The sequence below is a fragment of the Sabethes cyaneus genome, chromosome 2 (genome assembly GCF_943734655.1).
Source record: "Sabethes cyaneus chromosome 2, idSabCyanKW18_F2, whole genome shotgun sequence".
Lineage (NCBI taxonomy): Eukaryota > Metazoa > Arthropoda > Insecta > Diptera > Culicidae > Sabethes > Sabethes cyaneus.
The window spans coordinates 169,302,758-169,324,616 of record NC_071354.1 but is presented as its reverse complement, the minus strand read 5'-3'; the positions used below and the strand labels follow the sequence as shown (position 1 = coordinate 169,324,616).

The following is a 21,859-nucleotide window of genomic DNA, read 5'->3' as shown; positions in this document are numbered from 1 at the left end:
AAACTCAAGTACCGCTTATCGGAAGCTCACTATCGAAACATCATCCGCTGCTTTAATGCTGACTGTGCCGCGGCCAGCGCTTTTGTTATCGAGTACCAGTACCAAACCGGGTAACTTTCCTGCTTAGCATAAATCCTCTGTTAAGTCCGAACTCCTGGGCAGCGAGAAAACGGAGCTCCCCTTTGCCAACCAATATGCAACCGGTACTGGAGAGCGGAACTCTTGACATAGGCTATTATGATGCACTAAATATTAAGTGCCTCTAACCGTCTGACGGGTTCGACTTCCGAACAACAGCACCGTTCCAAACTGGTTTCGATTATCGGAGGAGGAGATTTTCTTTTATTATTTCATTGCTTTGCATGATGTTGGATACGTCGGAGGCAATCAGCTGCATCCAAAAAGTACGCGTGACTCGGATGTGGCACATCAAACGCTATAAAATCTTGCTTGAAGGGCTGCGAACATAGTAAGTATGATTGAGACCTATTTTGATTAAGCAAATGTGCCCAACTTTTATCGCTATCTTTCAAGCAACATTCAGTATCATTTTTTATTATTGAACATGATTGATTTCCAATCGATAAACTTTTTTTTCAAAAACGATTGATGATCCAAAGCGGAATAAGCAGATTAAATTAAATGCGTCTAGCTAGCGAATTATACCGATATGCCTCTCGAAATCCTGCAAACTATTACACATGGGATTATATAAATGAGATATAAAGTTAACATGATTTCATAATTGTTTAGTCCTATCTACGAATTACGCAACACGGATTAATCCAAAAAACTATCCCATCCGACCTCCGTCCATAAAATCACAGACATCGCTCAGACAAACCGGTATGAAATTATGCAGCCGGCTCAACCACATGAATAAATTAAGTTTAATTACCGGCTGTTTAATACATATAGAATTACACGTGGTTGGCTGCATTGCGAGGACCTACGAAATCGAAACTAACATTTGAGGTGCATGCCTACTTTCAGCGTATAGGTCCAACAACGGTCGTTAAATTGACATTACGATAAATATTTCAAAAAAGTAAGAGACCCCCTCTTCTCGTTGCTTTGAAATGGACTCGGAAGCTATGGCTAAACCAAACCAAACCAAAAGCAATGTGGTTCAATTTCCCCATATGTGCGGGTGTACTTTGTTGGCTTGGCTGGACATAAACCATAAACGAATCCACTTCTACGAATCAAACCGCAGGCACCAGCCGTAATACAATATCGAACTCCAGTCGTCGCATACAGCGTGCAAAACGAAAGATCATAACCTAAAAGTGGATTATAATTGGTCATTCTGCTTGATTGGATTTGGGCAACCTTCCGTTTTTGTTGCCGCAACTCCTTCTTCGACGACGGTGATGGCGACGGCGACATTGATGAAGACTTGTCGTTGCTCAGGTCTTCGCCGCTGCTGAGGTTCTTTTAATTTACAAAACTGCAATGAGCTAAGCAGATTACAGTTAAAGGGAAGTATATAAACTTTAACTGCATATTGTATGCGTCGACCCGTTTACCTGGTATTTTTTGTGCTTCGACAACAAACTAACGGAGCCGAGGTTTGCCCATGGATTCTGGCGAATTGCTGCCACATCCGAATGACGGATGTGAGATTAAGGCCACACTCATTAGAGTACACCTGTGAAAAGTGACTCACCACCACGGAGCACCGGAACATGTTGACGAATTTAGGTTTACGGCTAAATAATCGGTTGGTCATTCCGCCCGCTCGCAAACGGGCGTTGTTCATTAATGTTGTGGGATTGACCTTCTTCAGAGTTGAGGGTTTTAACTTTGTTTCAGAAGAGGGTGAGTGGTAGCAATCAATCAGTGGTTAGAAAAAGTTTTTACAAAGACAGAACTACCGTAGTGGAGATAAATGCTGCTATGATTTAAATAATACGAATAGAACATATGAATAAAATTAAACCACAAATAAACCCTCGTTTGGTAGCAGCTGCAGACTGAAAAGAAACGCTTTCGTGATTTCTGTAGTCATGAACTAGAAAAATTATCAAAAGGTACACCTTCAGAAGAGGTTGTTGCCGTTTGTGGAGAGTACCGACTTGGTAGGCTTAAATTTAGCCCTAAATTTGGTTTATATCAAATTCAGCAAAAAGTAGTACAACGACAATGACGTCACTGTGGTTCCAAGGAAGTATATTGATACATGAATTAAGCGCTTACCAGTGACTTTTACTACCTCATATTCATAGTTACAATACTGGAAAATACAGCAAAACAGTAATGCCAAAACCATGTCCATTGAACTGAATAAGATATCGCTTTTTGCAAATCGAACATTTCACTTCACCAACCGCCATAATGAACAGTCAGATCAGTTCACAACTGCTGTGTGACCGCCTGATGTTTGTGGTTCAATCTCGGTTCGGGAACGGAATCAGCTGGACAGAAATAAATCTTGCGCGCTGCAAGGCATGAATTGAAAGAGAAGGTTTTGGTTCGGGTTTCGTCCAATAATCGTCGTCATCCTCGCCGTCGGAAGCAGCAGCGGGATGCTCGTTACCCAGCTAACCCGGTACCGTACGTAGGAAAACACCGTTTAGTACCGCTGTTGCTGCTGCCTGCTGCCTGATGGCTGCTGCCGGTAGTGCACCATCCGTAATCATCCTGGCATCTGCCATCAACCAAGTACAAGCGCCGCCTGGTCTGCTCCGGCTTGCCTATTGGCGAAACCGCGTGCCGAATCAACATGACGGTCGTCCGTCGACGATACGCGGTGGCACTTTGTTCCGTTCCGCCAACGAACGATCGCGGCCGGGCACCCGTTGTGGCCGACTTTCGACGGCCGGCGACTTTTACACTCGCGATAAATGAAGCAATCATTGCTCAGGCCGCGCAAATGTGATTTTGGTCGTGTTTTACATCATGCTCCCAGCACCCCCTTTATCCGAGGAAATTGCAGGCAGGCAGCATGCTCATCAGTAGCCAGCGGGTCTGCGCTGTGTGGCTGCATCGGCTAAGGAAATGTGATTAGAGGGAAAGAAAGTTTAGTGCCGCTTATAAACATTAGCATTTGTTCAAGTAGAATTTATATTGGGAAAACGAAAGTGGCTCCGGGGTACAAACAATGTTGATGAATACCAGTGCTGTTCATGTATAAAACCGACCAATTGTTAGAGATATGATAAACTGTGTATTTTTTGTTAGAAAAACGCTATGAAACATTAGTTCAGCGTTATAATTTGCTGATAAAATTAAAGTTTATGTTCACAACACTATAAAAAAACACTCGTAAGGAAGTGGAGCAGTAATTTCGAATGTCTTAACTGATCCGAAATAAAGTGGAGGAAATTGTTAGAGACCCTCGCGATATCTCCAAGAAAAGTTGACGTCTCGCACTAGCATGAAGCATGGTTGTGACATAACTTATATAAGAGATATTGGAACATAAAAGTCATTATATAATTCACAATATGATAGAATAAAATATTTGCAGTTTAGTAGGTAGCTACGCTTAACAAGTTATCGTGGTGACTCCTACCTTTTGTCCAATGCTGGAAGGTTCATGGGTCGAACCAAGCTATAATCTGAGATTATAACCGGATTTAAACCCACAGCCAGGGCATGTGGCTCGTTGGTACCCGTGCATCTATGAACCACAGAGGCGCTGGACCACAACGAGTCACAACGACAACTTGTTAAGCGTAGCTACTTCTTCATTACTTTCCCTTACCGTCCCTTCGTCAATTGTAGAACCATCGTTTCAAAAAATATTAATATATGCCTGACCGCATTTCAAGGTCATGACTAAAATCACGAGGTTTGGTCAATATTTGCACTTTGTCATGGAATTCGCCAGCTATTTTCTATAACTTCACTTAAGTTTTAAATTCATACATTATATTATATACAATATTTTCTGCGTTTTAACAATCATTAAAGGAATTTTTCTCAGGCCGTGATTCGCTCACAAAGCACCAAACTTACATATTTTTTTCCAAACACCTATAAACAAAAAAAAAGTTTCTTTAATACTTTGTTTAGTTTCCGTTAAAAGTACATAAAGTTTGGAAATATGCTTTTAAAGAAACGGCGTCTTATTGCGTCGAGTTCGATCCACGAGTCACTCAATGCTTTTTATGAGATTTTTAACCATTTCCCAAGGTTGCATCATTACCATATGATTACCAAAATGATTAAAAAATCTATAACTACGCCTGTTAGACCGAACTTTAGCTCTGACTGAAATGATGGATGTCGACATGTTCTTTAGCTCTTTCGTAGCTCCGAAGTGGAGATGACGGTACGAACAAAGCATCGAGCGTAGTTGCTTGACAGTTTTCGCCGTTTCCGCGAGCTATTTTGTTATGTATTGTATTTTGCTTCTAAAGTTTGCAGTGTTTGCTGAGTTATATCTGCGGTTTTATTACATCCAATAAGTTGCTAAACATATGCTCTCAGTTCTAAAATATATACAATCTGAATTTAAATAATTCATTAATAACAATTATTAAATCAAGTTTAAGTGTCCAGCAGACTACCACGTCAGCATAATCGTTAAGATTAGGACACCACAGCCGCAGAAGGTTAAACTTTTCTTCTCGAAAATACCAATTAATAAACTTTTCCATATTAAATAACAGATAAAATAATAGATTTCATTTTTTATCTTTTCAGATCACTTATGCTGTAAATAGACGATATCGAAGGTAAATACATTTGGCCAATCTTTACGGAAAGCTTTTCAAAGCTCGTAAAAGCTTAGCTCACAATAACACCATTTTGAGTGACACGCATAAATAGAATGTTTTTATTATTTACACATGTCCTGCCTTTGTTCAGCAATACCTATCCCAAGAAACAATTTGGACTGTAAAACCTTCTTTTTACGATTCTACCGGTCGTAGCTAGTGATAGAAAATCAAAGCAAAACCTAGTTGCCACATTCCGTTTGCGAAAATTGACCTACTACTTTGACGTAGGACTACGTCTCTCAAGAAGATTGCTGGTAAATCAAAAAATACGAGCGTCACGAAAAAATGAAGGATTTTGAATGCTAATAGCTCTGCCAATTTTGAATGGATTTTGATTGTTTGAATACTGATCGATTCATTATAGATATAGCAATTATGTGGTTTTTATTACAATTTTCATTTTCAATCACTAAATGGTGAAAAATCAATGAAAAGTTTCAAGGTCATATTTCCCCATACATTTTCTTCGTGATTACCTTGTTTCATAGGCAGGGACGACAGCTAGATACACCACAGATGGTGTGGTTTCCTTTTACAAAAAAGTAGAGTGACTGTAAAGTAGAGTGTAGTAGAGGAAATAATAAGATGCAGAGAACGTTAGCTAATTGATATTTTAACTGGCTGTCCGCATGTTAGTTGTAAGACAAATCAATCTATTACAATGAATGGTGTTATCAAAAATTTCGTGGAAATTGACAAATGCGATTCAGTGTTGTAAATGATAACCCAGAATAGTTATTTGTTTTTCGGTTTAACCGTAGTTGCGAGCAAGCTCCTTAACCCTAGAGCAGTCGCGCTAAAAAAGTTACGTAAGCGGTCGCGTCGTGTACTGAGTACACGGCGAATAATACTGCCTATATCTCAAGACTGGCATGAGATAGAAGGTTGCGGTTTTCGACAAAGTTGTTTATCTAGTTAAGACGCATCTAGAATCGAAAAATAAAGTTTGAGAACTGATTCGATAGATGGCGCTAATGACGACCAAATTAAATGATTCGAGAATCTCTAATATCTCGGGACTAGGGCTTTCTAACCGGTAGTACCGGTGGTACCGAAACCGGTAATACCGACCAATTTTTGGATACCGAAATACCGGTTTTGGAAAAACAAAAAACCGGTATTTCCGGTATTTTCTAATATCCTAGTTTTTTTTTAAACTCCTTTTAAACTTTGCTTCGAGAATATGTCTGCTCCGGATTGTAAAACTCATTAAAAACAACTTGGTGTTAATGCTCAAGAGATTCTTCGACTACTAGCAATGAAGAGGGTGAAAGTGTGGGTCAAAAAATTGAAGCTTTTGAACCCCTTTGAGGCACAGTAGGGCATCTTTGTTGTAAAAATGTTTCATTGTGTGAGCCAGACGTCGTGAATTTTTGAACAACTTGTCGTTCAAAGCCACCAGGCTTGGTATGCTCATTTCGCATTGATTTTGCTCTTTTGAATATTGTACCTGAACCAAGCAGAATTTGAAAAACTGGTGTATGGTGCATTTGTAGAAGTAGTAATTATGTACAAAATCGAGGCAAAAAGAGCGTGCCAACCCTGAAAGCCGCCAAATTATTCGAAGATCTCAAATAACGAATTTAGGAAACAAGAACAGAATATGGGGATCTTTTTTTGAGATTTTTTAACATTCTTGCTATTAAAGGTTCGGTCAGGAAAGTCTTTGAAATATTTTTCAAATTTTTCGAGTGATACATTAAACAAGCAGATGGATAGAAATTTTCCACGGGGTCAGTCCCGGTGTAGTGGTTAGCATTCACGCCTTTCACGCCGAGGACCCGGGTTCAAATCCCAAGCCCGCATAAATCCCGAATGACATAAGCTGTTAAAGTGACTATAATCTAACAAGAAAAAAATGTCTATCCACTATCTGTGAATAAATGGATTGATAGCAGATAAGAGAAGGTATCAGTGAACAACGATGAAAACGGTGACACTGGGCAAGGTTATCCCAGTGAAGAAAAACTTCGTGAAGAGACTGTAGAAGACCGGGACATTCATTAAAAGCGAGTTTCCCTACTATAAATTTGAAGAAACGAAAGGAAAATTCCTGATGCGCTAGGAGCCGTTCGTACGACCTCGATGGAAGCGGAAGTTTTTTTAATTTTTGGAGGCGTTGGCAACAAAATCCATTTAGCAAGGGAGATAAATCGCTAAGCGTATTATAACTGCTTAAATTCTACTTTGCTAAGCAATGAAACTGAAGGTAAAGCTTGAAAAATAAAAACATTTACTGAAAAACATCAATATCATCTATTGATTCCGAATAATCTGCCAATACCGGTATTTTACCGGTATTGCCGGTATTTTCTACACCAATACCGAAATACCGGTTTTCACCAAAAGCGCCCAAAACCGACAGCCCTACTCGAGACTGAGATAAGATAGAAGGTTGCTGTCTTTGGCAAAGTTGTTTATCTGGACGAGATCAATCTGACTGCGGACAACAAAATTCGGAACCGATAGATAGATGGCGCTTATAACGAGTATATTGATTTATTTTTGGAATATCTCAGAGTCGTGACGAGATAGAATGTTACTGTGTTCTACAAAGATATTTCTTCATACAAGACGCATTTGGTAATGCATAACAAAATTTGAAACTGTCTCACTAGGTGGCGCACGTGGTTAAATTATAATCTTATGATGATCTCATGACCATGATACGATAGAAGGTTGCGGTTTTTGACAAAGTTGTGTGTCTAGACAAGATGAATTTGAAAATGATCGGTTAAATTCGGAACTATCCCGTTAGATGTCACAGTTGGTAAAATCATATTTCTTTTTGTGATATCTGTGCTTATGTCGAATAGGTGATAAAATAGCTTATCTGCTCTGGTAAAGAACACCAAAATGTTTGCAAATAGTATTCTCTTGGCGATTTTCCCAAAACAGAGTTTGTGAATCATCGGCAATGTTGACAAACTAAATAATGCACATATTTTAGAGACAAGATACTTATTCATCTTTATGGGCTTACCCAAGTAGCACACTTACGATACTTTTAGTTATATCAATTTATTAATGACTCACATTAGTTATATAACAATCAGGTGTACAGTTTCATAACGAGTATGTTTTATAACGAGCGAAGTTTGCTATGGTATGTTGAGGTAATGCTTTAAACGTTAGAATGAATGTATTATCGCAAGAATAGTTACCTTAAGGCGCCTAAACTTATAACATAAAGTACAGCGCAACCGAAATTTCAAATAAACGTTATGTTGACACTTATCATAAAACAATGTAAAACGAGAATTTGTTCGTTTTATTTCCTGCTATGATCACGAGAATGAAAAATGCGCATTAGATTCCTAACAATTTCTAATATTCTTATTACGGTCACTTATATCATACAGGAAATAACACACATGTAATACAAGGAAAGAGTAAAGTATTCAAGCCAAATGAAAAAAGCATGCTGTATACAAATGAGAATCAACCCCATCGGTCAAATTGATCGCCAGCTTTTTGGTCAGACATTTATTAGTGTTTGCTAGATTTTCAAGTAAACCTATTAGCGACCCTGGAAAGAATAGGGACTAGGGACTCTAAAATATTTTTGAATAATGTGATGGAAACGCGGCATGAGTTTCCAGGAACCTTTTTCTGGCGATCTTCTAGCTAGACGATGTAGACGACGAAATTGCTTCGTCAAAAGAATTTTGATTTTTGTCTGTGCTCTTCTTCTCGTCTTTTGATAAAAGTTGAAGCAATGCGTATCAATTGCTTCTGTCAGGAAACCATTGAAATAGCTGTTGATTGGCTGGAATTGACAACGCAACCAATGGTGAAAAGCACAAGGATGCGTTATCTAACGTATTTTGCCTACACAAACCACTTTGTAGCGAATAGCAGTGTTTTATGTCATCATGACACATTCCAGCGTGTCCCGTTACGACCCGACTTTCGTTGACATTTTGCTCCCGCTAGCAAAAAATACGTTTGTGACTAAGTTATTAAACAAGTTTTAAATTATGTCTGTTAAATGTACTTTCTAACTTAGTATTTACTTTTTGATTTAGATTGTTATTTAGGTAGGTATAACGAGTTACATTTCGTAACGGGACACCATCGCAGGAATACCGCTTTTTCCACCATGTTTTAATATGTGTACATTTCAATGTGCTAATTATTAAACTTTCTGTATGTTGATTTTGTTGAGAACTACGTTTTCTTTGTATAATCACTGGTTCATATCCAGTATCATATGAGTTGAAATATGCAAGTTTAAATACCGATTTCTTGATGTCCAGGTGCGTGGATTGTGTCTCATGGTTCCACCATATTCCGAAAAAAATTGATTTTCTCATCATCTCCACCAACTACTGACTTAATTCCGAATTTTATTTACCATCATCGAAAGTATCTTGACCTGATAAACAACTTTGTCGAAAACATCAACCTTCTATCTCGTCATGGTTCGAAAATATCGCCAAATGGATTAAATTTCACCGTATACTCCATCTAGCGGACTCGTTCAAAACTTCAGTGTTCGTTACCAAATGCGTCTTGACTTTACAAACAACTTTGTAGTAAATGGCAACCTTCTAGCTCATTACGGTTCTACAATATTCCTAAATCAATTTAATTTCTTTATTATTAGCGCCATCTAGCGAATCAGACCCGAACTTTGTTGTAAATCACGGGATGTGTCTTAACTAGATAAGCAACTTTGTCGAAAGTCGCAACCTTCTATCTCTTCACAAATTTGAGCTATTGCCCGCCGTGTACACAGTACACGACGCAACCGTTTGTGTACTGAGTACACGCGCGCGGACACACTATTTTTACAAGCAATTTTCGACCACTTTTTTATTTCTTTTTGCTATATTTTGGCATCATTAGAAAGAGGAAGAGTAGATCTTCGAATACAACCAAAACCTGGTGTGATTTAATTAAAATTTCGATAATTTTTTCGCGTTTTTCGAAAACGCGTGTACTCAGTACACTAGCGCGTCCGCTCCAGGGTTAATTTCTTCTACCATTTGCAGGAATTTGGAAGTTTTGACTGAAATGTGAGGGGCGCAGAATTAGTTTCGTTTACGGTATATAACTTTGAAAGTTCTTTTAGGCCAAATATTTTCCGATTGCACCGGGGGATGCGAAGTGAAAATTCAAAGGGCGAGGTGTTTCTCAAGGAAGTCATATGGACCCTTTATACTTCATATTATTTTTTAACGATGTAGTTATACTATTACTTCTTTTGAGATCTAATAGAGTCCTATCGACGGACGACAAATTGATAGTTACTTACTGTTCTGAAATAATAGTTGCATTTCGAATTTGGCATGGTTCGATTTTGGCATGGTTCGGTTTTGACATGCCTCGATTTTGTCAACAAAAGTAGGGGCATTAGGGGCATAATGAGCACCCTAACTAGTTGGCTGATTTAAGCACCCAAAATGACAGAATTTTTAAAGCGTCGTCATTGCAAAACATACATTCACTATCCATAATTAAAGGCATACTGTTAACAAATTGAAAAATAATTGAAATGATAACGAAAATTGAAATTTAATCTTATGCTTCAAAAACTAAAAATCGGTCAGTGTGTGGGGCACAATGAGTACCCCCTGGGGCATCATAATGAGCACCCTTATAAACACATGCTTGAAGGGTGTATATAAGAACAACAACCACACACACACTCACACACATACATATACACATGCATAAACACCTACATTCACATATACACATACACACCCATACATACACAAACATAAAACGTGTCAAAACGCCGATAAAACTATTGACCGCAAGGCAATTAAGCCACGGAGGTTGCCTCTGGAGCACACAAGGAAAGTTTCGGATGACGCTTAAGCTAGCTGTGTTTTAGTGTTGAAGGCATATGCTTTTCCGTTTCCCTCTACCAACTGGTATACGAGGGTTCTGATTTCACGGGTAGTAATATCGTAGCATCGAACCTCCATATACAAAATATGGACCACCAGCTCTTGTTCTGCAGCGGGAGCGAAAACAATTTTGAAGGAATCAATTTGGTCCACCTCCTGCCCCGAGATTGCCCTTTCGTCTCACATACCGAGCTAACGTCTGCCGCAGAATGCTGTGGTACTTGGCGACTTGTTTTGTGGGTATTCCGTCTCGCCTTAGAGTGGTCAAGGCCACTTACAAGGCCTTTTTTGACCAATTATGTCTTCCGTATTCTCTTGGCATATTCATACCATCACTGTAAACAAGCATTGACGTGATAAACAAAGAAACTGATAGGTTTAGTTAATGCGACATAGTGCTCGTTTCACCCCACCTAAGGGTGCCCATTTCGCCCGAGCTAAGTAGTTAAAGTAAAAATGGGTTTTTACACTAATTATAGTATAAAATCAAAACTTCAATGAAGGTGAAATTTGAGATACAATGTAGGGTAACCAACGTATTTTGGACCCCCTCAGCAACTGTACATAATTTGGACACTTACAGCAAAATCAAATGCAAGTGTCCAAATTATGTACAGCTGCTGATGGGGTCCAAAATAGGTTGGTTACCCTATACATCATGTTGCAGTGTGCACTTGATAGTTTAATATATTTAATTGATCGTAAAAGCTTATTTGGTAGTGCACCAAAATTATATTTTTTTCAGCGTCTGAGAACCAAGTTGAGTTTTTTAATATAATTCCTTGTCTTAAAAGTAGAGATCACTCATTTTTTGATAAATAGATACTGTAGTACCTACAGCAGTGTTTCGCATGCCATATGATGTTACAAAATGCGTACTTTCGTAGAAAAGAGGGGTGCCCATTTCGCCCCGCGTGCTCATAATGCCCCTAATCCCCTACCCGTTTTTGGCAACACCAAATATTTTACTTCCAAAAATATGCTTAAATATCAGTCAGTTTCCGCATACATACTTTAAATGACGAAAAAATATTGCCATGTATGTTGATGAAAAAAAGTTTGCGGTTATAGAATGTTTCGAACAATAATATTTTTATTGCCGTAGGACTACGTCGCAGGTCGCCAAAAACTTACATACACCGCACGGATAGGCGGATTTTGTGAATATAGAAAGGTTGCAATCGTTGATTAATAACATTTAGTTAATTTCTAAAGCATTTGTATTTGTTGCCAAATTCGAAATCCTACTCTATTACAAAAAGAAAGTGCGTGCATAAAAGTATCATATGCACTAATGCACGTTTGCCTTGAAAGCCTAGATTCTAAAAACCGAATACATCCAAATAGATACCCGCATCTTTATGATTAATTTAAATCCATTGCTACAAAAATTAAACCTAAAAATGCTATGCACGACTGTTACATCAAATGTTAACTCCCTGCTTTGCAATTCCCATCAATCTATCACAACAATTACAATCGGTTTCAGTTTCGAACTAAAGCGAAATTCCCTGAGCTCCTCACAGCATGAATGAAAACTTTCGTTAGTTTCGCTCTCATTTGAGTCAATACACTCTGTCTTTACACATCATCTGTCGACCTCGCATGTTACCTGTATCTTACATCGAATAATAGTTGTACGTCCATGTTTATAATCGACCAGATACCAGCAGTGCCGGTGATGCAAAAAAAGCCAATCTCACGGAATCTAATTAGCTACCACATTGGCTGAGATGATGCATAGAAAATCGTTGACAAACTTTCTTCCAGACCGTTTGTCTGTGTGCACACCTATGAGAAGGTTGGCGCGAATGTTGTGTTGATAAAAGTAAAGCTGGAATCGAAACCGACACTACCGCCACGACGCGGCGGTCGGTCAACCACGATACCGGGCATCGCGAAAGGAAGGAAGCCATAGAAGTTCATTATATGCAAATCCAAGTCAAATTGATCCACTGACACTGAAACCTGGTTTCCAGAGTGCGAGACGCGCGAATGGCATCTACGTGCCGGTATAGGATCTTACGTTTCCCGAATGATGCAAATTAAAACGACGCTCTCTTCCATTCAAACGTGCAAAAGAAACCCACATTCGGTACCTACCTACCAACATTTGAGATCTCTATCCACCGAACACAAGTTCGGACTAGGATGGCTTCGGATGACCCACTGCCAGCAAACAACGGCTCGTATCTCGTATATTTTACTGGTGACTGATTTTTGTTTTCCCAACCAAATGTCCACCGAAGCGAAGCAGAGTGAAGATAGACGTAATATAAACGACGAATAGACACAGCTGGGGTCATCAACACCTTATTAGCCGGGGCTCATCTTCCAAAAGGGGTCTCTTCCCTTGAAATCCGGTTCGATTGAGCAATTCATTCGTAAATTAATTGTGCATCACTAAGAGCTTCCTCTTTCGATAATCTTTACATGCTGATTTTGTATCACTAATTGCTTCCTTCGCTGTTGATTTACTGTGGAAATTCTAAGATTAATTAAGATTGGAATTTTATTAATCACCATTGTTTGTTCGGAATCATTACCAACTTAGCACGAACTGACAAAGTAAACCAACCTGATCATTTTCAACAATCTTTAAATCCCATCCATTTTAGCGATTCCGCAACATGAGAAACATATGACAGCTAAATGTTTGCCAATTCCAGTGCGTCGCAATTTTCCACCAAATTAACCACGCTGTGCATTAAATCTGGGTGCGTGTTATGGAAAACCTTTCACCGCAGCCGCAGCGGATTGTAAAATTGGACCGTTTTCGCAGCGTGTCAAGTTATGAGGTTTACTATTATCGTCTGACGACTTCATTTGTGAAGCATCCGTAGCCGCCAGTTGATGGGGATTGGCAAAATGGAAAATCAAAGCATTAGCCAGCATTTCGTCGCTTACTGACTGCGTGCTGTGCTGTGCCACCAACGCCGCCGTGAAGCAATTAAAATATACCCGTGACGCATAAATCATCGCATAACTCGGGAGACTGCGTCTGGCAGTCAGCCCAGAAAAGTATCCACTTTTGCGCGGTTTCGTCTTGTGGTGTCCGTCCAAATGGGTGGGAAATTTCCTGTGTGTCAGTCCAGCTTCAAGAGCCTGTCTGGCTGGGCCGGAAAATAAACATAAAACAGCGTAGAAAAAAATGACAGAGGAAAATCCCGTTTCGTTTTTCTCCTTTCTTTTTTATCATTGTTGCGATAAATTTTATTAGATCTGACAGTCAGTCGGACGGAAGAAAACATTGTTAGCGAGTTCCGTCCAGAGTGCCGCTCGCTGGTACCATGAATGAAAGCACTTGTCATGCGGTCTCATTGGCTTGTTGGCACAGATATTTTCATTGGCTTTGTGCTTGTGTTTCTTCATCTGTCCAGGCCCAGGGTTTCGACGAACAAAAGCGTCATGTTGCGCAGAAAAAAAACCGGCAGCTGATGAGTGAGTAAATAGTTCTTGCAATTAACGGCTCGCGAAATGATATCAGTTTCACCAGCGCATTTGTCTTTGCTCTGTGGAAGCGAGGTGTGGATAATGTTTCCTGTTTGTTGATAAAGAATAGCATGGGATAAACATAACCTTTTTGTTCGAGATGGGTTCTACTTGTTAGTTAATACTGAAGAAATTCATTTTATGCATGCATTTGAACGAGTGCAAGTCAGCTTTTGGGAGGGTATTTTCAGCCCATTAAGCGGTGGCATCTATTTTTTCGGCCTATGGCCTAATTCTAGTGAAAGAACAGGTGGTTTTGACGTTCTTTGAATAAAAAATAGCAGATTACTTACAGTCTTGAGAAAATAGCTATAACATTTTAAATTGCATGTCGGCTTTTTATTGGCAAAAGAAGAGGCAAATAGACTGAATTTAGAAACCTGCTGAAAAACCCTGCCATACCCTACAAGTCTAGAAATTCACTGGTTGGTCATTTAATATTTGGACGTCGTTGTAGGTGGTCCTTCGCTGGTAAAGCTAAATCGTTTGTCTATAAGTGTTAATAATCAGATTACAGTTTTTTCAAGGAGTGAGCAAATGTGTACCAACCTTTAGACAGCATTTAGTAATCTTTAATAATATTTTTAAATATCAATCAAAACGAAAAAACTGCTCCGTTTTGCTTATACTACTCAATTTCGATTAGCTTTGCTCTTGAAGATTTGAATCCTGTAGCCTCCGATACACGATCCTCTTGAAACTACCCTAACAATCACTTAGCAAATGAAAAGCACATTGCGAAAAGGCATAATGGACGCGAGGCCAAATGCACGCCAGTATGACCCGAGATTGAATGTGAAACCAAATGATATTGAACTTGTTCTAACTTTTTACTGTCCATTAGTCACTTTTCAATTCTAATTTCTCACTTTCCACTCTTTTCGCATTCCACATCTCATTTCCCACTTTCGATCCTCACTTCTCACTTTTAACTTATCACTTGTCACTGCTCACTTTTCGCTTTACACTTTTTCCTTTTTGCTTCCCTCCTGTCACTTCTCACTTCTCACTTTTCATTACTCATTTGTTATTTCTCATTTGTCGCTTCTCATTTATCAATTCTTATTTGTCACTTCTCACTTCCGACTTGACAATTCTCATTTCTCACTTTCAACAGCCCAGATTTCCGTGGCTAAACTGCGTCGCCACTTGCCTCTGGGTCTGCCGCTTCTTCGTTGCCCTTGTCCGTTGAGTTCACCGTTAGATGTCAGTTACTACTTGAATGTCATCTAGTGATGGAGCATCAGATTTGCCACGATTAATATGTGACGAACAATTGGTGTCAGGCGCTTATTAACCAATTGTCACTTCTCACTACTCATTTGTCACTTCTCATTTGTCATTTATCACCTCTCCCTTCTCACTTAACACTGTCCTCTTTTTACTTCGCACTTCGCATTTGTTATTTATCCACTCTTGCTTCTCACTTCTTCACATAAGCAATGATGATGAACCTGTGAGGTACATACAGGACTCTATATTTGAGCATTCCTTCCCCCTTAACAACGAAAGTGTTAGCAACGCTGTCATGTGAAGCTGGTACAATGCGCAATTGGCGCATTGGCAACATTGCTCGTGTATCTGCCTCTTTTCCAGTAGACTCTTTAAGGGGACATAAACGACTAAAAATTTTGAAAAAATCATAATTTTTTTATTTCAGATTTTGATTCTGCAGTCTTTTTCGCTTATTTTGATACTAAATTTGTAATGATCCGACCACGGAAAGTGGCCGAAAAACGATCATACAAGTAAGCATTCCAATGCGACGTGGAACATCTTCGGCGGAATAAAACGGCGCTCCTGGAAAGCCACGATTTTCAAAGTTTGTGTACCTTTTTCTCAGAAACTACACAACGTATTGGAACAAACTTCTTTTTAAAAAAATAATATTTTTTTTTAAATTTCTAGTCGTTTATGTCCCCTTAACAGGTGCTTTGTTCGCGCAGCACTTCTCCGCCTCGAGTGATTTCTACAGTGTGATATACAATGGCATCTGGAATAAAACCCGCATGTCATCGGGTATTTAAAGAACCGAAGTGGCCTCTCCGAGCAATCTGCTAAAAACACTTTATAGACGATTTTGGGCAAGAAGATTAAGGTATTTTACTCTTTTTTTTTTTTTTTAAATTGGATATTATCACTACGACCAGCATTTTGATCTATTGTGATTTTATCCAGGTGTTGTTCCGCACTTCGTTGTTATTGCAGTATCGCTATAGAGTGAGCGAACTGCTTATTATCCGTGCTTTTCGGTGTGTTTTTCACCCCTTTTTCCCTCTACGCTTCTTACTACTTTTCAACCAATCTAGCTCTAGAGCCGGGAAGTGCGGAGACTAGTTATAATTTGTCCTTGGACAAGAGGCTTCATTCGCACCTCGAGCAAGTATCATTCTTATAACCAGCCCCGGCTAAAGGCTTCATGGTCGGTAAAGCAGAGTTCAGCACAGAGTGAGGGTGTATTTTGTGTGTATGTATGTGTTCCTTACTACTACTACTTATTATGCATTACCAATCTCGTTCCTAGAACCAGGAAGTGGAACAAGCTATAATTTGCCCTTGAACAAGAGGCTTCATTCGCACCTCAAGCAAGTACCACTCTTATAACTTGCCCTGGCAAGAGGCTTTCATTGTTAGTTAACGCAGAATGCAGTAGGAAGGATGTGGAGGGGCCTGAGAATAAACCCATGCTAAAGTCACTTGACAGCGAATGGCCTGATTCTACCCACGACCACTCGCTTGTCAAGGCAGACTCGGTAACCTTGCGGCTACACGGCCCCCCAACTCTAGTTTTCTCGATACAAAAAGACGTAAAAGTTAATATCTCTTGTTTACGACACAAGGTTTTCCTGTTCCTGGTACTGTTCCTGGTACATCGCACTGTTGCACGGCATCCTTGCGATGAGTCCGGCCCATCGTTTCTAAAACGACCATTTGACTGTTTTCCTTCTCGTAGCCATACTGCATCTTGTCGACTGCCTATGTGTAATAGGCGCCGCCACTCAAGAGAAGCCAACGGTCGTTCTTCAGTTAACCCTCTAACGGGTAAGACCGTCTTCAAAAACAAAAATTCCGAAAAATTTCAAAAATAATTATTGCGCGCATTTTCTCTTTTTTACTTTTGTAGCAAAAGAACAAAATGATTGACCTAAAAAGTTTTTCTATGAGTAAATTTTATGCATTATTTTAATTTTGTAATATATCTGAATTGAAAAAATATCTGGGCAGAGCGTTAGACATGAAAAAGGAAAAAGAGAAATTGGACTTTTTCTTACCTGGCGCTCCTCCAGATAATTATCATTGCATGAAAATCAGAACTTAAGGTTTTTTCGTGTGTACTTTCATGATAAAATAGTCATTAGCTTGATCGCATCGTTTTTACGGTGTTGCCCGTTAGAGGGTTAAGCGTTCATATTGAAGACTGTAAACTGCAAAATGATCGGGAGTAGAAGATGACGTGTGTATACGTATTTTATTTTCATTTCTCGTTTTCTTTTCAAATCGTACCTACAGTAAAAGTTGGTCGTACGACGTCGAACGGACGCAAGCAATATATTCGCTTGTGTGGAGTGACATTCCGACGAACTTCTTTCACGCACATGATAGTGGTTATTTTTTCGTGATATTGAATCATTCGATAGCGCGATTCTTACTGTAGTAGCAGTGGCTGCCGGTCAACAACAGTCAATAATTGTTTTGCAGTCAGTTATTCGCTCTCCAAAATAGTAAAGGTAACTTAAGCGAAAAGAAAATTAAAAGAAAATCAGAACGCATTCGTTTTCTTGTAAAATCGGAGGTATGACTGAATGAAGTGTGGTTGTACTGTACATAGTGTTCGAACTCCACCACAAAACATACGCTATGAAATTGAATGAACGGTGGGACTGATTGCTGTAGAAAAAGAGGATCGGTTAAAACCCTTGTACGTCTGCAAAGCCTAAAGGTTGGCTACCCTTGGTGAAAATCGCGGCTCTCGTTTCGATGCTCGCTCGTCGGATCATCATCTTAAGCGTGATGTTGAACAACATGCAGCATAAACTGTCACTCTGTCTCAACCCTCACCACCGCCTCTCGAAGGGACTCGAGAATGTCCCCGAGATGCGCACGGAACACATCACTCAATTCAATGAAGCTCTGATCAGTGGCGTCAGTTTATCCAGAAAACCGTATTTTAATCTAATCTCATACTAACGCAGCTAATACTTGAAAGCATCCTGCAAAACGACGGTTACTTGAATCAATCATTTTTCTTGGCAACGGCCAGGCCAACTACGCAGCATGTACCGCAGAGAGAGTTCCCAGCAATTAAGTGGAAACAGAAACAAAACCTAATTCCATTCAAGTCCTTAAAAACTAGAAGAAGAAAGAAAGCGTAGAAATTCCGTACCCAACGCTTCCCACATTGGGTTTATTTCTAATTCCTGTCGTAGTAAGTAAAGCCATTCTAATTTTCATCACTTGTTGGATAGATTTAATGAATACTCCAAAAGTTCTTGTGCTGATTCGCCTAAAACACACTTACCTTCTGATCCGTGAACTTTAAAATCGCTGTAAAGCGATTATTAAAGCATATTATTGAAATTATGCGACTGACTTTTTTCTTAAATTCGTCGTACCGTTTTAAAATCTGTCCATCCAAATTTTTCATCATCCGAACTAAAAATCACAACAATGTTTACGAAGCTAATGCGCATGTATTTGTGTAGGACGGCATGACAAATGTTATTCTGCAAAATTTCTGCAGGTCAGGTAAGTTTTCCTGGCTGTAGAACAACGACAATGCCTTGCGTGAGTTATTTTCATTTATGAATGACGGAAATTAAAGCGATTAGTCGACATTTTCTTCTTCGTCATACGAAAAAACGTAGGAAATTTGGCTGGTAGGACTTCTTTAATGATAAAAACATTTAAATAGATCTCAGCTCACTTTGATTGATCGCGTATGATAGACAACAAACTAAAATATTAGGGAATAACTAGTTTTGCATTGTGTGTCGTAAAAATGCTGATATTTTTAATAATTTGTGCTGGATAGGACGGGAATAGGCAATTACGACGAAGCAGCAACATACCCCCCAAGTAGCACACGTTGTCACAATTGAGTCGCAGCGGCTGATATGCGACAAATTTAAATGTAAAACTTCGGTTACAGTAACCTAAAATATAACAGTTGTGTAACCGAAATAGCGCAACTTATGTAACTAAATCTGGTTGCATTAACAGTTACTCAATAACCAATATGTAACATGTATAGTTACAAAATGGTTACTATTGAAGTTACACATAAACTGTAAATTGACTTTCAATTGGTGGCAAATTAGTTATCTTGTAACTTTTATTGCATAGCGAAAATGTAGCAGGTTTATTATTTCAATCTATGGCTGTCAACGTCAAGCAGTAAATTTAACTGTTGAATATAGAAGAGTGTATAAATTATTATTTCAACACAAACTTTAATGCAGTTTCAAATTTATGGTGAAATGCATGATTCTAGCTTTGAAAAATTCACGCGCTCTTATTTAACATAGCTTTTCGTTACTTACTTCTTTGAAAAATTGATGTTTTGTAAATCAAATATAAAAATTTAAATTTTAGTTTTTTGATTTTTTAAATTTATTCTTAGCAATAATGAATTAGTGGAGCATTCACCTAGAAACCATTAAAAATCAAGTTGTTTTCGCTATCACTTCTATCACAGTAAAATTCATAGCCATTTTGCCTTTGGTTCTAACTACTACACCATCGTCCTTGAAGTTTTGTATCGTTTTCGGCATATTGCATGAAATGATTTTAAGCAGCCATTGTTCATTGTTCACATTTTTGATATCGGGAAAAGGTATTTTTTAGTGATTGTTGTGAAAAGAAAGTGTTAATTTAATATCAAAGAATAGTTTCAGTTTGAATAAAACAGTTACCACTAGTGTTAATCATAGAAGGTTACATTTCAGTTACATTCTAGTTGTACGTAACCTTAGCCTTCGACCTGGTTACGGTATCGGTTATACGGTAACCAATATTAAATCTGTTGTAGTCACTTATTTCTTATGTCGTCATTTCTAAGTTACACTGTAACCTATTTTTATTGCCGGTTTCGTTTCGATGTAACTTGATCGTTTTGACGTTTGAGAATAATCATCATTTGTTTACTTAATACCAATGTCTGGGCGGAGAAGATTCCAAGTACCATCAATTAAGTAAATAAACGCATTTACAAGAGCATTTCACAACCCGTGTACCAATTTTTTATCTTTACCATTAGCAATATTCTTCAGGTCTAATTTTTCCTTAATCCGTTGTGTTTACAAGGAACAGTGAACAAATTGTTGCGAAAATGTTACTAGCCGACTTTTTTGACTTCGTAACTGCTCGTAACGGAAAATTAACTGTTTTGCGACCAGCAAGTTGATGACAGTTTGGAAAAAGGTTTCATTTGTGTCACTTGATAACTATTTGGTAACTCGTAACTGAAAGGTGACTGTTTTGCGACGACCAAGTTGTTGACAGTTCGAAAAAAAGGTTTCAATTTGGTCATTTGGTAACTACCTGGCAACTTTTTGAGATTTTTGTCACTAGAAAACTAAAAAGTAACTATTTTTAATTTTATGTAACCTAACTCGTTACAAGTATCCTAAATGTAACTGCTGTGCAACCTTTTTGTATTTTTTTATTTTTATGATTAGTTACAAGTGCTACTTGGGCCTAGATAATGAGTTATTTACAGTCGTTGGGAGTATCTTTGCTAATAAAGGTTACGTAATACTCCAAACCCTTGGGGATGAACTAATGGCATTGACCAGAAGCCATGCTACAATTGGCCTAGGATATAACGCCTTATTTCGCTCTCCGAAAATAGATTAGACACCAACTACCAAAAATATTAGTGTTGACGCCTTTGCCAACATATAGAGGTGGGTGGGTGCGCGATACCTCCTAACCGCTTACTGGCTTGCTGCTAACTGAACAGGGTCAGCGCAGCGGACACGGCAGACTGCTTCGGCGCAGTACTGGACACATAATGGGGGAGAGCACGCAAAGGATAATGGCAACGGTGTGCCACACGGAAAGGATAGCAGTGATAGCTAACTCGGGAAGCAACGTTCTTAAAAGAACGATGCCTAAGCTCTTCAAACAATAAGCAGCTATTCACCACTAGTACACGAAACACTAGTCCAATGCGGCTCTCTTCGGCTTCGGCTTTCTTTGGAATGACTAGATATATGTTAGGCGCTTCTTCCTTGTTGCCCTGTTTCATACCCTCAGTTTATCCAGAAAACTTTATTCATGCTTTATCAACCATAGCTGGTTTCGATCGATTGTATCGTATGCTGCTTTGTAATCAATAAAGATGTGATGCGTGGGTACGTTGTACTCCCGACATTTCTGTAGTTGCGCGAGCCTCGCGTAAAGCACGTCTGGTAATTCCCTACGAAACCTTGTGCTATCGATGACAGTCGGTGTAACAGGATCTGCGAGAGTACCTTGAAGGCGGCGTTTACCAGCGTTATGCCTCGATAATTGCAGCAGTCGAGCCGATCACCATTTTTGTAGATGAAACAAACCACTCCTCCCATCCATTCATCCGATAGCTTCTCCTGCTCTCAAATCTTGGAAATAACCCAATGCAGAGCCCTTACTAGCGTTTTTCGGCAATGTATATAAAGTTCTACCGTAAAGGCGGTCCTTACAGGGGCTTTTTTGGTCTTTAGGAACCCGATTTCACGTTTAACTTCTTGGAAATCAGGTGCGGAGACATTACTATCTTCCAAGGGCACTTACGTT

At 39.0% G+C, this 21,859-nt stretch overlaps 1 protein-coding gene across 4 annotated transcripts in view; it reads left to right on the top strand.

The window, feature by feature from the left end:
• The window catches only part of LOC128738213 (myosin-G heavy chain), a 366,951-nt gene that overhangs the window by 142,808 nt on the left and 202,284 nt on the right, over nucleotides 1–21,859 (top strand). For all 4 annotated transcript variants that reach the window (XM_053833181.1, XM_053833180.1, XM_053833179.1 and 1 more), the window contains one exon: nucleotides 4,654–4,685. The gene's annotated coding sequence lies outside the window, so the exon portion shown is untranslated. The remainder of the gene's footprint in view (nucleotides 1–4,653; nucleotides 4,686–21,859) is intronic.